Source organism: Neovison vison, chromosome X (assembly GCF_020171115.1).
Source record: "Neovison vison isolate M4711 chromosome X, ASM_NN_V1, whole genome shotgun sequence".
Taxonomy (NCBI): Eukaryota; Metazoa; Chordata; class Mammalia; order Carnivora; family Mustelidae; genus Neogale; species Neogale vison.
In genome coordinates this window covers 89401490-89414546 of record NC_058105.1, presented here as the reverse complement: position 1 = coordinate 89414546, position 13057 = coordinate 89401490, and the positions used below count along the sequence as shown (strand labels likewise).

At 44.4% G+C, this 13057-nt stretch overlaps 1 non-coding gene across 1 annotated transcript; it reads left to right on the top strand.

Moving 5' to 3' along the window:
• The first annotated feature begins 215 nt into the window (after positions 1–215).
• Positions 216–318, top strand: LOC122897826. Its single transcript, XR_006382660.1, has one exon. It is a non-coding gene; the product is annotated as a U6 spliceosomal RNA (small nuclear RNA).
• Positions 319–13057: the final 12739 nt, after the last annotated feature.

The window sequence follows — 13057 nt, the reverse complement described above, 5'->3', positions numbered from 1 at the left end:
AGATAGAAAGTGAGCATGGGGGTGGGGAGGGAGAAGCAGACTCCCTACTGAGCAAGGAGCCCGATGCAGGGCTCGATCCCAGGACCCTGGGATCATGACCTGAGCTGAAGGCAGATGCTTAATAACTGAGCCACTCAGGTACCCTATATTGCTGTTTTTTAAAAAGTCAGTAAAGTTAAAAAAAAAAACAAAAACAAAAAACCAATGTCAATAAAGTGCTCACGTCAGTAGCACATACACTAAAATTGGAACAATACAGAGATTATCATGGCCCTGTGCAATGAAGATGCACAAATTCATGAAGCATGCCATATATACTGTGAAAAAGAAAACCACGGGCCCAAAATGGTATCATTTATGTTAAGTCCCCATTACTAAACCAAGACTTCATACTTTACCGAACTGCAGTTTCAGCCCCCCTCAACATATCCTTTAACAGTCGACATGGGAATTTCCTGGTCAGCAATAGGAAATTTACTGATAGACTTCTTCCATTCCCCTTAGGAGGGTGACCTTGCCTAAAACAATGGTTCTTTGCTAATTTCCTTTTCTTCAAAACCTTTCTGTAACCCTTTGGAGCCTCCCTCTACTTGATAGACAGGATGCTGGCCAATTCACAAATCAATTAATAAAGCTAATTAGATCTTCAAAATGTACTCAGTTGAATTTTTGTTATTTAACAATATAAAAAGTAATAAAAATTGAAAGTCAATTTAAAAAGTGAGATAACATGGCTTTTTATGGGATGATGAGGAAGGTGGAAGGGGGAAGAGACAGTAGAAGATAGAAATCTCTGAATGTACCATACTGCTGTTGAGTTTGGAACCATGTAAATATAATCATCATATTATATAATTATATTCTGTCTTAAAAGGTTTGTCATATCCCAAAGCAAGGAAGTTATCGAAGACTATAACGGTCAAATCAACCAAGTTTTAAAAAGCTCCCACAAGGAGTACCTTGGTGGCTCAGTCTGTTAAGCAGCCGACTCTTGATTTTGGCTCAGGTGATGATCTCAGCGTCTTGAGATCAAGCCCCGTGTGCCATCTGCTTGAGATTCCCTCCCTCCCTCTCCTTCTGACCCTCTGCCTGCTGATGCTCGCTCTATCTCTCTCTAAAATAAATAAATGAAATATTAAAAAATAAAAGTAAAAAACCTAAAAGGCTCCCACTGGCCAAAGATGGGTCAATCTGAGCACCAAAAGGAAAAGTAACCACAACAGATTGAAATATATCAACTGGCCACGAGATCATAATGATGTTCAAAAAAATACCATTGGCCACCTTTGGAGGGCGCTGGTGAACCACCATATTATTCTGAAAGCTGGTAAATAAGGACAGAAAAATTACCTGACTCGGTAACTGATGATATTAAAGAATTATTGTTTCATTGTTGAGATAGGACAATGATGTATGGCTAACTTGTTCAAAAGAGCTACTGCTTATAACAACATTTTAAAATATTTGTGGATAAGATGAAATGGTATCTGGGTTTGTTTCAAAGTAATCCAATGGGGGGGTCCCTGGGTGGCTCAGTCAGTTGGGCGTCTGCCATAGGCTCTGGTCTTGATCCCAGGGTCCTGGGATGGAGCCCTGCATTGGGCTCCTTATTTGGTAGGAAGCCTGCTTCTCTCTCTCCCACTCCCCCTGCTTGTCTCCCCTCTCTCATTCTGTCTCTCTCTGTCAAATAAATAAATAAAATCTTTAAAAAACACGCACACACACACAAAGTAATCCAATGGGGATGGAGAAGTGGGTTGAGGTATGGCTGAAAGATTTTTTTTTAAGATTGATATAATTTATGTATTTATGTATTTATTTATTTATTTGTGGGGGCTGCTGGGGGGCACAGAAGGAGATACAAAGGGAGAGGCAGAGAATCTCATGTGCCCAGTGTGCTGTCCCACAATGGGCTCGATCCCACAACCCTGAGATCATGACCTGAGCTGAAACCAAGAGTTGGATGCTTAACTGACTGAGCCACACGGGTGCCCCTGGATAAAACACTTTTTATAAGTTCATAAATGTTAAAACTAGATAATGAACAGATGAAGATCTGTTATACCATTCTCAATACTTAGTAAAAATATAGGGGCGCCTGGGTGGCCCAGTTGGTTAAGTGTCTGCCTTCAGCTGGGGTCAGGATCCCAGGGAGCTGGGATCGAGTCTCTCATTGGGCTTCCTGCTCAGCAGGAAGCCTGCTTCTCCCTCTCCCTCTGCTGCTCCCCCTGCTTGTATGTGCTCTCTTTCTCTCTAGCAAATAAATACATAAAACCTTTAGAAAAAAGAAATATAATTCTCTAACGAGGCAAAGGTGTAAGCAGTGGTTTATACCTATGCTGAGAGCCTGACTCAGGCCCACATTGCTAACTATGATGTCTTAAATTGTTTGTTCTGTTTTGTTACGGAAAGAAGAGAGGAAAGTCATGAAGTATTGTTTACCTAGGGACAACCAGAACTGCTACAGAGAGAAGGGGACATTTAAGTAATGTCTTAAAAAAAAAAAGTATCTGCTTATGATTCCAAGCCAAAGATGGAGTAATGGGCAAATGCATGGTAACCTAGAATTCTTTTTTTTTTAAGATTATATTTATTTATTTAAAAGAGAGAGACAACAGAGGGAGAGGGACAAGCAGACTCCCTACTGAGTACAGCACGCATGGGGCTCGAACTCATGACCCTGAGATCATGACCTGAGCCAAAATCAAGAGCCACCCAGGCACCTCAGCATGGTGACTTAGGATTCTATGTCATTTCTCAGAGAACTGAAAGGAATGTCCAGAGTCAGATAGCCTGGGTTCAAATCTCAGTTCTGCCATTTACTGTGTGGCTCTGGGCCAGTTACTCAGCCTCTCTGTGCTTCAGTTTCTTCATCTGTAAAATGCGAATAATAGTATCTACTTCGTGGGTTGTTGTGAGGATTAATGAAGTCACGAGTGCAAAGTATTTACAACACAGAATGCATGACACATGGTAGGCACTCAGTAAGCATTAAGTTATTGTGATTATACTTGTGGGGGTATATCATAAGAGGAAGACATGATGACAGATGAGGCAGAAGAAGGGGCTAAGACTGTAGGTTCAGGGAAGGAGCATGGCTTTCATTTGGCAGGAAGTCACTGCAGGGTTTTAAGCAACGCTCACAGCTAACACTGTGGACTGAGGACAGAAGCTTCATGTCTCACAAGCAGCTGCAATGCAAATTTCCTATGTGTGCGATTAACTGCGACATGCTTCAGGGCAAGTTGAGAACCGACTGTGTTCATTAGAACCCCGGTCATTCTACACACATACAAAACGCCGTACTGCACTAATCCCACTAGAAAAAGGAAAGCTAACCATGGGCTGAGCTATTTCCTTAGCAGGAAGTAGGTGCCATGGGCTTGGGAAATGACTCAACAGGGGACATGACTCAGGAGCCCATAAAGCTGGGACATGTAAAACTTGATTAAGTCACACTTCGTGCAAGCTGTATGTATACTGCTTATATAACTGGGTTATGTTCTAAGAGTGTGCTCAAAGCTAGCTCTGATTAAGGGTACTGTGCTTCTAAAAAGCATAATTTCAGGGGCTCCCGCCTGGCCCAGTCAGCGCAACGTGGGGCTCTTGACCTCAAGGTCATGAGTTCGAGCCCCATGTTCGGTGTAGAGAGTACTTACAAATAAAAGTAAAAAATAAATAAATAAAAGGCGTAATTCCAGTCATCAATTTTTTTGTTTTGGCAAATTAGAAACACACCACAAGGGGCACCTTGCTGGCTCAGTGGGGAGTGTGTCCAACTCTTGATCTTAGGGTTGTGGGGTCAAGACCCACATTGGTCATAGAGATTACTTAAAAATAAAGTTATTTTTTTTTTAAAGGAAAGAGAAAGAAACCTTCCACAAGTCTAGAGAACAGCAAAAATGAACAATCTGTACCCGTCACCCAACTCCAACCTGTCTGGACTCATAGCCAATCTTACTATGCACCCCTCAGATTATTTTGAAGCAGATTCCAGACATCATATTCTTTCATTTAGAATATGTCAGTATATGGTTTTGAAAAATAAGAACACTTTAGAAAACCTAATCTCAATACCATTTTTCTCCTCTAAAAAATCAATAATCATTTGGGGTGCCTGGGCGCCTCAGCCAGTTAAGCATCACGATCTCATGGGTCCTGGGATTGAGCCCCAGCTTGGGCTCCCTGCTCAGCGTGGAGTCTGCTTCTCCCTCTGCCTCTGCCCCTCCCCGCCTCATGCTCTCTCTCTCTCTTTCTCCCTCTCGTTTGCCCTCTACCTCAAATAAATTAAACCTTAAAACAATTAATAATAATTTGTAAATGTCATAAACTACAGTCAGCATTCACATTGCCCTGATTTCGTATACATATATTAGGGAAGGCTTCATAAGGATGCTGTGTACTGGGGCTCCTGGGTGGCTCAGTCCGTTAAGCATCTGCATTCATCTCAGGTCATGATCCCAGAGTCCTGGGATCAAGTCCCACATCGGGGCTCCTAGCTCAGCAAGGATTCTGCTTCTCCCTCTGCCTGCTGCCCACCCCAACTTGTGTGCTTTCTCTCCCTCTCTCTGACAAAGAAATAAAATCTTAAGGAAGGGGATGCCTGGGTGGCTCAGTCGGTTAAACCTTTGGCTCAGACCATGATCCTAGGGTTCTGGGATCCAGTTCCGCACTGTGCTCCTTGCTCCGCCAGGAGCCTGCTTCTCTCTCTGCCTCTGCCTGCCACTCTGCCTGCTTGTGTGTGTACTCTCTCTCTCTCTCTCTGATAAATAAAAAAATAAATAAAATCTTTAAAAAAAACTTAAAGGAGAAAAAAAAGGACGCTGTGTACCTCCATAATCAGTCATATAAGTGTTGGTGATAAATTTCAGTGCTACTAGCAGTCACTGATGAGCAATTCCTGGATCTTCTATTCACAAGCAGTAGTCAGACGGAATGTCCTGATTCCCTTGTTCCTTCTTCATTTATGCGCCAAACATATCTATAAAGGAGAACTTCCCCTGGCCAACTCTTTGGCCTGTGTAAGAAAAACAGAACTGCTTGATTCTTGCCTCCTGTGTATCAGTTTTAAGTATCAACCCTTGTTTCCCTGAGCATCCTCTCAAGGCAAATAAGGCGAACAATGAGCTGGTTTTATTTAATGAGCTATTATTATTTATTTCTGAACTTGTGGATTTCATATTAAGTTTTTAAAATTTTTTTAGATTTTATTTATTTATTTGACAGAGAGAGCGCACAAGTAGGCAGAGAAGCAGGCAGAGAAAGAGGAGGAAGCAGGCTCCCTGCTGAGCAGAGAGACCAATGGGCAACCTGAGCCAAAGGCAGAGGCTTTAACCCACTGAGCCACCCAGGTGCCCCTCATATTAAGTTTTTAATTTTAATTCCAATGTAGTTAACATGCAGTGTTATAGTAGTTTCAGGTGTACAGTATAGTGATCAAATAATTCTATAGATTTCTCAGTGCAGGTGAAGGTAAGTGTACTCTTGGTCCCGTTCACCTATTTCACCCATCCCCCCACCCACCTCCCTTCTGCTAGTCATCTGTTTGCTCTCTGTAGTTAATCAGGAGTCCAACTTGTGGATTTTACTTTATTTTTAAAATTTTTATTACTTTATTTTAAATACATTTATTACTTTATTTTAAATAAATATTTTATTTATTTATTTGATAGAGAGCACAAGGAGGGGGAGCAGCAGGCAGAGGGAGAGGGAGGTTGAGCAGGGAGCCCTGAGGTGGGACTCGATTCCAGGACCCAGCGATCACGAACTGAGCAGAAGGCAGGTGCTTAACCGACTGAACCACCCAGGTCCCCCTTTTTTATTTTTGTTTAAGATTTGATTTTGAATCCTCTCTACACACAAGATGGGGCTCGAACTTACAACCCCAAGATCGCAGCTCTACCGACTGACCCAGCCATGCGCCCCTAACTTGTGAATTTCAAACAGGTTTATAATTAATGTGTTTGAATCCATTGGGCAGTCGCAAAGCACGTGGGCGCCACCAGTGAGTGGGATCATCTTTACTGTGGTTTCTGGATCCTTTCTCAGGACTTCTGAATTTTCTGCTCTAATGAAGCATTCCTTTCTCTCTAGTCCTGCTGGCTTATCCGGTTCGTCCACAGGGCTGGTGGCTTTTGTCAGAATTTCCTCTTGGTGACAGTGTTGCTCCAGAAATGCCAACAAGCCCGCCAACCCTCCCTCCACCCCCACCCACACGTGGCCTCTGCCCCCGCCCTTCGCGTCTGAAAAAAAAATGCTAAGGTGCGAGAAAGCCTCGAAAGGAGACAACCTGTTGCTGCTGGCTTTGCGGGAAACCTGCTGGTGGCCGCAGTCCTTCCCTTTCTTTGGCGCTGAAATCAGTCTGAGATCTAAAGGGCAAACTCTCATCAGACATCATTTCTAGAATTCCACTTCTGCTCGTCCTAGGCTTGGTCAGCCCGCCGTGGCTGACTCCACTTAGATCCCCGCAAAGTTACCGTGTTGCCAAGAAATGCTGGAAACTCAAGGCCTGAAGGAAAGAAAGCAGCCCCAGCCACCTCGCTTGGAGGTCGGCGGGGGCGGTGGCGGGGGGAGGGGGGTGCAGGGTGGATCACACACCCTCCAGCGCCGACCCCCTCTCCCCACTGTGTCCGCCTCCAGATGCGGATCCCAACCCGGAGGCCCGGGGTTCTCAAAGTGAACGTCTTAGAAATGTAAATTCTCAGACCCCAGCCCGGACCCACTGGATGGGAAACTGGGGAGCGTGGGTTGAAGCAAGCCCTCCAGTGGATTCCGAGTATTACTGCACGGGGCCAGGCGTGCTCTGTGGGAAATAGCTATTTAGGGCAAGTCTTTTCCGGGGGCGACGGTGGGACAGTCCAGACCGGTTGGTCAGTGCGCACCGTGCACAGCTCAGAGGACCGCCCCGGGACTCCACGCGGAGGGGAAGGACAGTTTGGTCTTGTGGTTTTATCACTGGTACTGGAACCTGCATCCTTTCTCATGCCATTAAATAGCCTTCCGTTGCTTCCCGTTTCCTTTTGCTTTCATTTCAGAAAGAGTGATTAAGCCACCCAGGCGCCCCTATTTTTTGCTTTTTTTAAAAGCCTGATCACTTTAGGGGCGTCTGAGTGGCTCAATTAAACGCCTGCCTTCGGGACGCTCAGGGGATGACCCCGGGGTCCTGGGATTGAGCCCTGCATCAGGCTCCCTGCTTGGCTGGGAGCCTGCTTCTCCCTCTCACACTCCCGTTGCTTGTGTTCCCTCTCTCACTGTCTCCCTGTCTCTGTCAAATAAATAAATAAAATCTTTTTAAAAATAAAAAAATAAAAGTGTGATCACTTTAACAAGAACAGATTCGTCAGGATCACAGTACACTCTTTTTCCTCCCGTTTCTCATGTTAATATTTTTGGTAGTTTAATTTCTAGCTTGTTAATAAAAGTTATCAAAAGCATAAAAATATCCTGTTATCTTATTTGCTAGTCAGTGTTCATTGACATATGCCAGCATTCTATACCCATTGCTTTGCTCATTTGGGGATATTTTTCACCCAGGATTTCTGGCCATTGATCATTGAATCCTTATTTGTCCGATCATAACTATATTTTATCCTCACTCTCAAAGGTTAACTGGGCAGTGATATAGGCCTAGGTTTAAAACTATTTTTAAAGAAACTACTCCAATCATTTCATAGAAGAAGCGTTTATTGAGGGGCGCCTGGGTGGCTCAGTCCTTAAGCCCCATATCAGCAGGGAGCCTGCTTCTCCCTCTCCAGCTCCCCCTGCTTATGTTCCGTCTCTTGCTATCGCTCTCTGTCATAAATACATAAAATCTTTAAAAAAAAAAGAAGTGTTTATTGAGTGTCTACTATCTGCCTGGCCCTGTTTCAGGGACTGTACACATCAAAGGAAAAACAGCTTATATTCTGCATTCAACTGAATGAGAAATGAGATACCCCTTTGATCCGTATTCTTACAAATTTAATCTCTTTTTTCTTAACTTTTTCAGGATTTTCTTTTGATCCTTGTATTCTTGAAGTTCCACTGCTATTCCTACAGCTTGCAGAAAGCACCAAGCTAAGTAGACTAGATATGTCAGGACTGGGGTGCCTGGGTGGCTCAGTCCTTAAGCCTCTGCCTTGGGCTCAGGTCATGATCCCAGGGACTTGAGATCAAGCCCGGCTCCCTGCTCTGTGGGAAGCCGGCTTCTCCCTCTCCCCTTCCCCCTGCTTGTGTTCCCTCTCTCGCTGTGTCTCTGTCTGTCAAATAAATAAATAGAATCTTAAAAAAAAGAAAGAAAGAAAGAAAAGTCAGGACTATCAGAGCAGACGATGGAGGAAGGGTCCAAGATGAGAGCCTGCTGGCCTGAGTCTATGATGTGGATCTGGGAAATCTCTACAAAAACCCACTGATGACGATATCCTGAGGGCCCAGGGGATCCTCTGTTTACCAAAGCGATAAAGAATGCCATGGAGAGGGGCTGTGGCCCACCACTGTCAGCTATTGCCAGGGGGGGCCAGTCAGGGAAGGAGGAGGACAGTGGGGCTGGGCGGTGAGCCAGGGGGACAAGAAGGGCATTGGGATCAGCCTGTGGTGCTCCATCCATCATTTAGGTCCCCCAACACGAAGGTCCAAGGTTCAAGATCAACAAAAACATCTACCCTCTCTCTTTTTAAAAAGATTTTATTTATTTATTTGTCAGAGAGGGAGAGAGAGAGCACAAGCGGGCAGAGCAGCAGGCAGTGGGAGAGGGAGAACTAGACTCCCCGCTGAGCAGGGATTCTGATGTGGGGCTGGATCCAGGACCCTAGGATCATGACCTGAGCCGAAGGCAGAGGCTTTAACCCACTGAGCCACCCAGACGCCCCCATACTATCCCTTTTTTTTTAAGATTTTATTTATTTATTTGACAGAGAAAGATCACAAGTAGGCAGAGAGGCAGGCAGAGAGAGAGAGAGGAGGAAGCAGGCTCCCTGCCAAGCAGAGAGCCCGACACCGGGACTCGTTCCCAGGACCCCGAGATCACGACCTGAGCCGAATGGCAGCGGCTTAACCCACTGAGCCACCCAGGTGCCCCAATACTATCCCTTTTTAAAGACACCCTGACCCCACCCCTACTGGCTATAAACAACTGATCTGTTCCTATCACTCATTTTGTCCATTCAAGAATGTCACATAAATAGAATCATAAAGTATGTCAACTTTTCAAACAGGTTTCTTTTTTTTTTTAAGATTTATTTATTTACTTATTAGACAGAGATCACAAGCAGGCAGAGAGGCAGGCAGAGAGAGAGGAGGAAGCAGGCTTCCCGCTGAGCAGACAGCCCGATGCGGGATTCGATCCAAGGACTCCGGGATCATGACCCGAGCCGAAGGCAGAGGCTTAACCCAGTGAGCCACCCAGGCGCCCTCAAACAGGTTTCTTTGATTCTCCATAATGACACTAAAATTTATTCAAGTTGTCCTGCATATCAATAGTTTTGAGTAATATTCCATTTTATGGATGTAATATACCACAGTATAGTTATCCATTTGTATATTTGTGGTTATTTGGGTTACTGCCAGCTTTGGGAAACTATGATTAGAGCTGCTATAAACATTCATGTACAGGTTTTCGTGTGGAGTTTTCATTTCTCTAGGGTAAAGACCCAGAGGTGAAATTGCTGGGTCACAAGGTAAATATATGTTTAGCTTTACAAGAAACTGCAAACCATTTTCCAGAGCAGCTGTGCCACTTTGCTTTCCTACCAGCAGTGTACCAGCAATCCAGTTTCTCCATATCCTCTCCAGCATTTGGTGTTGTCAGTATTATTTATTTTAGTTACTTTATTTTATTTTATTTTTTAAAAGATTTTATTTATTTATTTGACACAGAGAGAGATCACAAGGCAGAGAGTCAGGCAGAGAGAGGGGGGGAAGCAGGCTCCCTGCCGAACAGAGAGCCCGATGCGGGACTCAATCCCAGAACCCTGAGATCATGACCTGAGCCAAAGGCAGCAGCTTAATCCACTGAGCCACCCAGGTGCCCCATTTTAGCTATTTTAAATGTGACATATCTCATCATGGTGAGAATCTGCATTTTCCTTTTTCTTAAAGATTTTAAAAAATTTATTTACTTGGCAGAGACACAGCGAGAGAGGGAACACAAACAGGGGGAGTGGGAGAAGGAGAAGCAGGCTTCCCTCAGAGCAGGGAGCTCCCAGACCCCTGGGATCATGACCTGAGCAAAAGGCAGACGCTTAATGACTCAGCCACCCAGATGCTCTAACGACTGAATCACCCAGGCTCCCCAGTGTTGACCTTTTTTTTTTTTATGAGTTTGTTTGCCATCCTTATAACCCCTTTGGTGACATATTTATTCAAATATTTTCCCCATTAAAAAAAATTGGGCTTAAAATATTTTTAAAAATAGGGTGGCTCAGTGGGTTAAGCCGCTGCCTTCGGCTCAGGTCATGGTCTCGGGGTCCTGGGATCGAGTCCCGCATCGGGCTCTCTGCTCAGCAGGGAGCCTGCTTCCCTCTCTCTCTCTCTGCCTGCCTCTCCGACTACTTGTGATTTCTCTCTGTCAAATAAATAAATAAAATCTTGAAAAAAAAATTTTTTTTTAAATATAAGAAATTAAGTTTATTTTCTAATTGTTGAGTTTCAGCAGTCCCTTGCATATTCTGGATTCAAGTTCTTTGTAAATGTGATTTGCAAACATTTCCTTCCAGTCTATATGCTGTCTTTCCATTCTTTGAATATTGTTTTAAATCTGGTGAAGTCCAATTTGCATTTTTCTTTTCTGTTGTGGATTGTGTTTTGTGTCCTAAGAGCTCTCCACCCTAATTCCTGGTTTTGTTGTTTTTTGTCTTTTTAAGATTTTATTTATTTGGGATGCCTGGGTGGCTCAGTCGCTTAAGCCACTGCCTTCAACTCAGGTCATGATCCCAGGGTCCTGGAATCAAGTCTGCATCCGGGCTCCTTGCTCGCCAGGGGGCCTGCTTCTCTCTCTGCCTCTGCCTGCCACTCTGCCTGCTTGTGCGCTCATGCTCTCTCTCTCTCTAACTGACAAATAAATAAGTAAATAAAATCTTTTTTTAAAAATTTTTTTTAAAGATTTTATTTATTTATTTGACAGTGAGAGAGATACAGTAAAAGAGGGAACACAAACAGGGCGAGTGGGAGGAGAAGCAGGCTTCCTGCGGAGCAAGGAGCCCCATGTGGGGCTCCATCCCAGTACCCCAGGATCATGACCTGAGCCAAAGGCAGATGCTCAATGACTGAGCCACCCAGGCGCCCCCTAATTCTTGGTTAAAAAGATTTTCTCCTCTGTCTTCTTTTCTTCTCTTTCTTTTTTTTTTTAAGATTTTATTTATTCATTTGAGAGGGGAGGAGAGGGAGAGAGCACAAGCAAGGGGGATGGGCAGAGGTAGGGGGAGAAGCAGGTTCCCCACTGAGCAGGGAGCCTGACTGGGGGGTTTAGCCCCAGAACCCTGGGATCATGACCTGGGATGAAGGTAGACGCTTCACTGACTGAGCCACCCAGGCAGTCCTTCCAGGTTTTCTTTTAAAAGTTTTTAATTGTTTTAGGATTTTTTTTTTCGAGAGAGAGGGTGCATACATGTGCAAGTGAGGGTAGGGGGGCAGAGGGAGAGGGAATCCCGACATGGGGCTTGCCTTTAGGACTGTGAGATCATGACCTGAGTGGAAATCAAGAATCGTTTTAACCAACTAACCCACACAGGCACCCTCATTGTTTTATGTTTGACACATAGATCTATCATCCAACGGCTTTTCATTAATTTTTGTATAAAGTGTGAGGTTTCCACTGGGGTTCATTTTTTGCATATGGATAAGCAATGTTCTAATGCTTTTTAAAAATTTTAATTATGGAGGTTTTAAAAATAAGATTATTTATTTACTTGACAGAGATCACAAGTATGCAGAGAGGCAGAAAGAGAGAGGGGGAAGCAGGCTCCTCGCTGAGCAGAGAGCCCGATGTGAGGCTCGATCCCAGAATCCTGAAATCATGACCCGAGCAGAAGGCAGAGGCTTTAACCCACTGAACCACCCAGGCGCCCCTTACGGAGGTTTGTTTTGTTTTGTTGTTTTTTTAAATTCTAGTATAGTTAGCCCACAGTGCTATATTAGTTTCAGGTGTGCAATATAGTGATTCAACACCTCCATACATCACCCAGCTCTCATCACAACAGGTGCCCTCCTCAATCCCCATCACATGTTGCACCCATTCCCCCGCCCCCTCCCCTCTGGTAACCACGAGTATGTTCTCTATAGTTAAGAATCTCGGTTCATGGTTTGTCTCTCTTCGCCCTTTGCTCGTTTGCTTGTTTCTTAAATGCCACGTGAGTGAAGTCATATGGTGTTTGTCTTTCTCTGACTTATTTCACTTAGCTTTACACCCTCTAGCTCCATCCACGTTGCAAATGGCAAGATTTCGTTCTTTCTTTCTTTTTTTTTTAAAGATTTTATTTATTTATTTGACAGACAGAGATCACAGGTAGGCAGAGAAGCAGGCAGATAGAGAGGAAGGGAAGCAGGCCCCCTGCTGAGCAGAGAGCCCGATGTGGGACTCGATCCCAGGACCCTGAGATCATGACCTGAGCCGAAGGCAGCGGCTTAACCCACTGAGCCACCCAGGTGCCCACATAGGTAACTTCTTCTTTACCCATTTGTCTATTGTTGGAAACTTGGGCTGCTTCCATAGCTTGGCTATCGTAGTTAATGCTGCTATGAACATAGCGGTGCATGTATCCCTTTGAATTAGTGCTTCTGTATTCTGTGGGTAAATACCCAGTAGTACAATTACTGGAAGGCAATTCTCTTTTTAACTTCTTGAGGAACCTCCACACTGTTTTCCGCAGTGGCTTCATCAGTGTGCATTCCCAGCGACAGTGCACCAGGGTTCCTTTTTCTCTGCATTCTTGTTGGCACCTGTCTCTTGTGTTTTTGGTTTTAGCCATTCTGACAGGTGCAAGGTGATCTCAGAGGAGTTTTGCTTTGCATTTCCTGCATGATGAGTGATGTTGAACCTCTCTTCATGTGTCTGTTGGCCATCTGGATGTCTTTGGAGAAATGT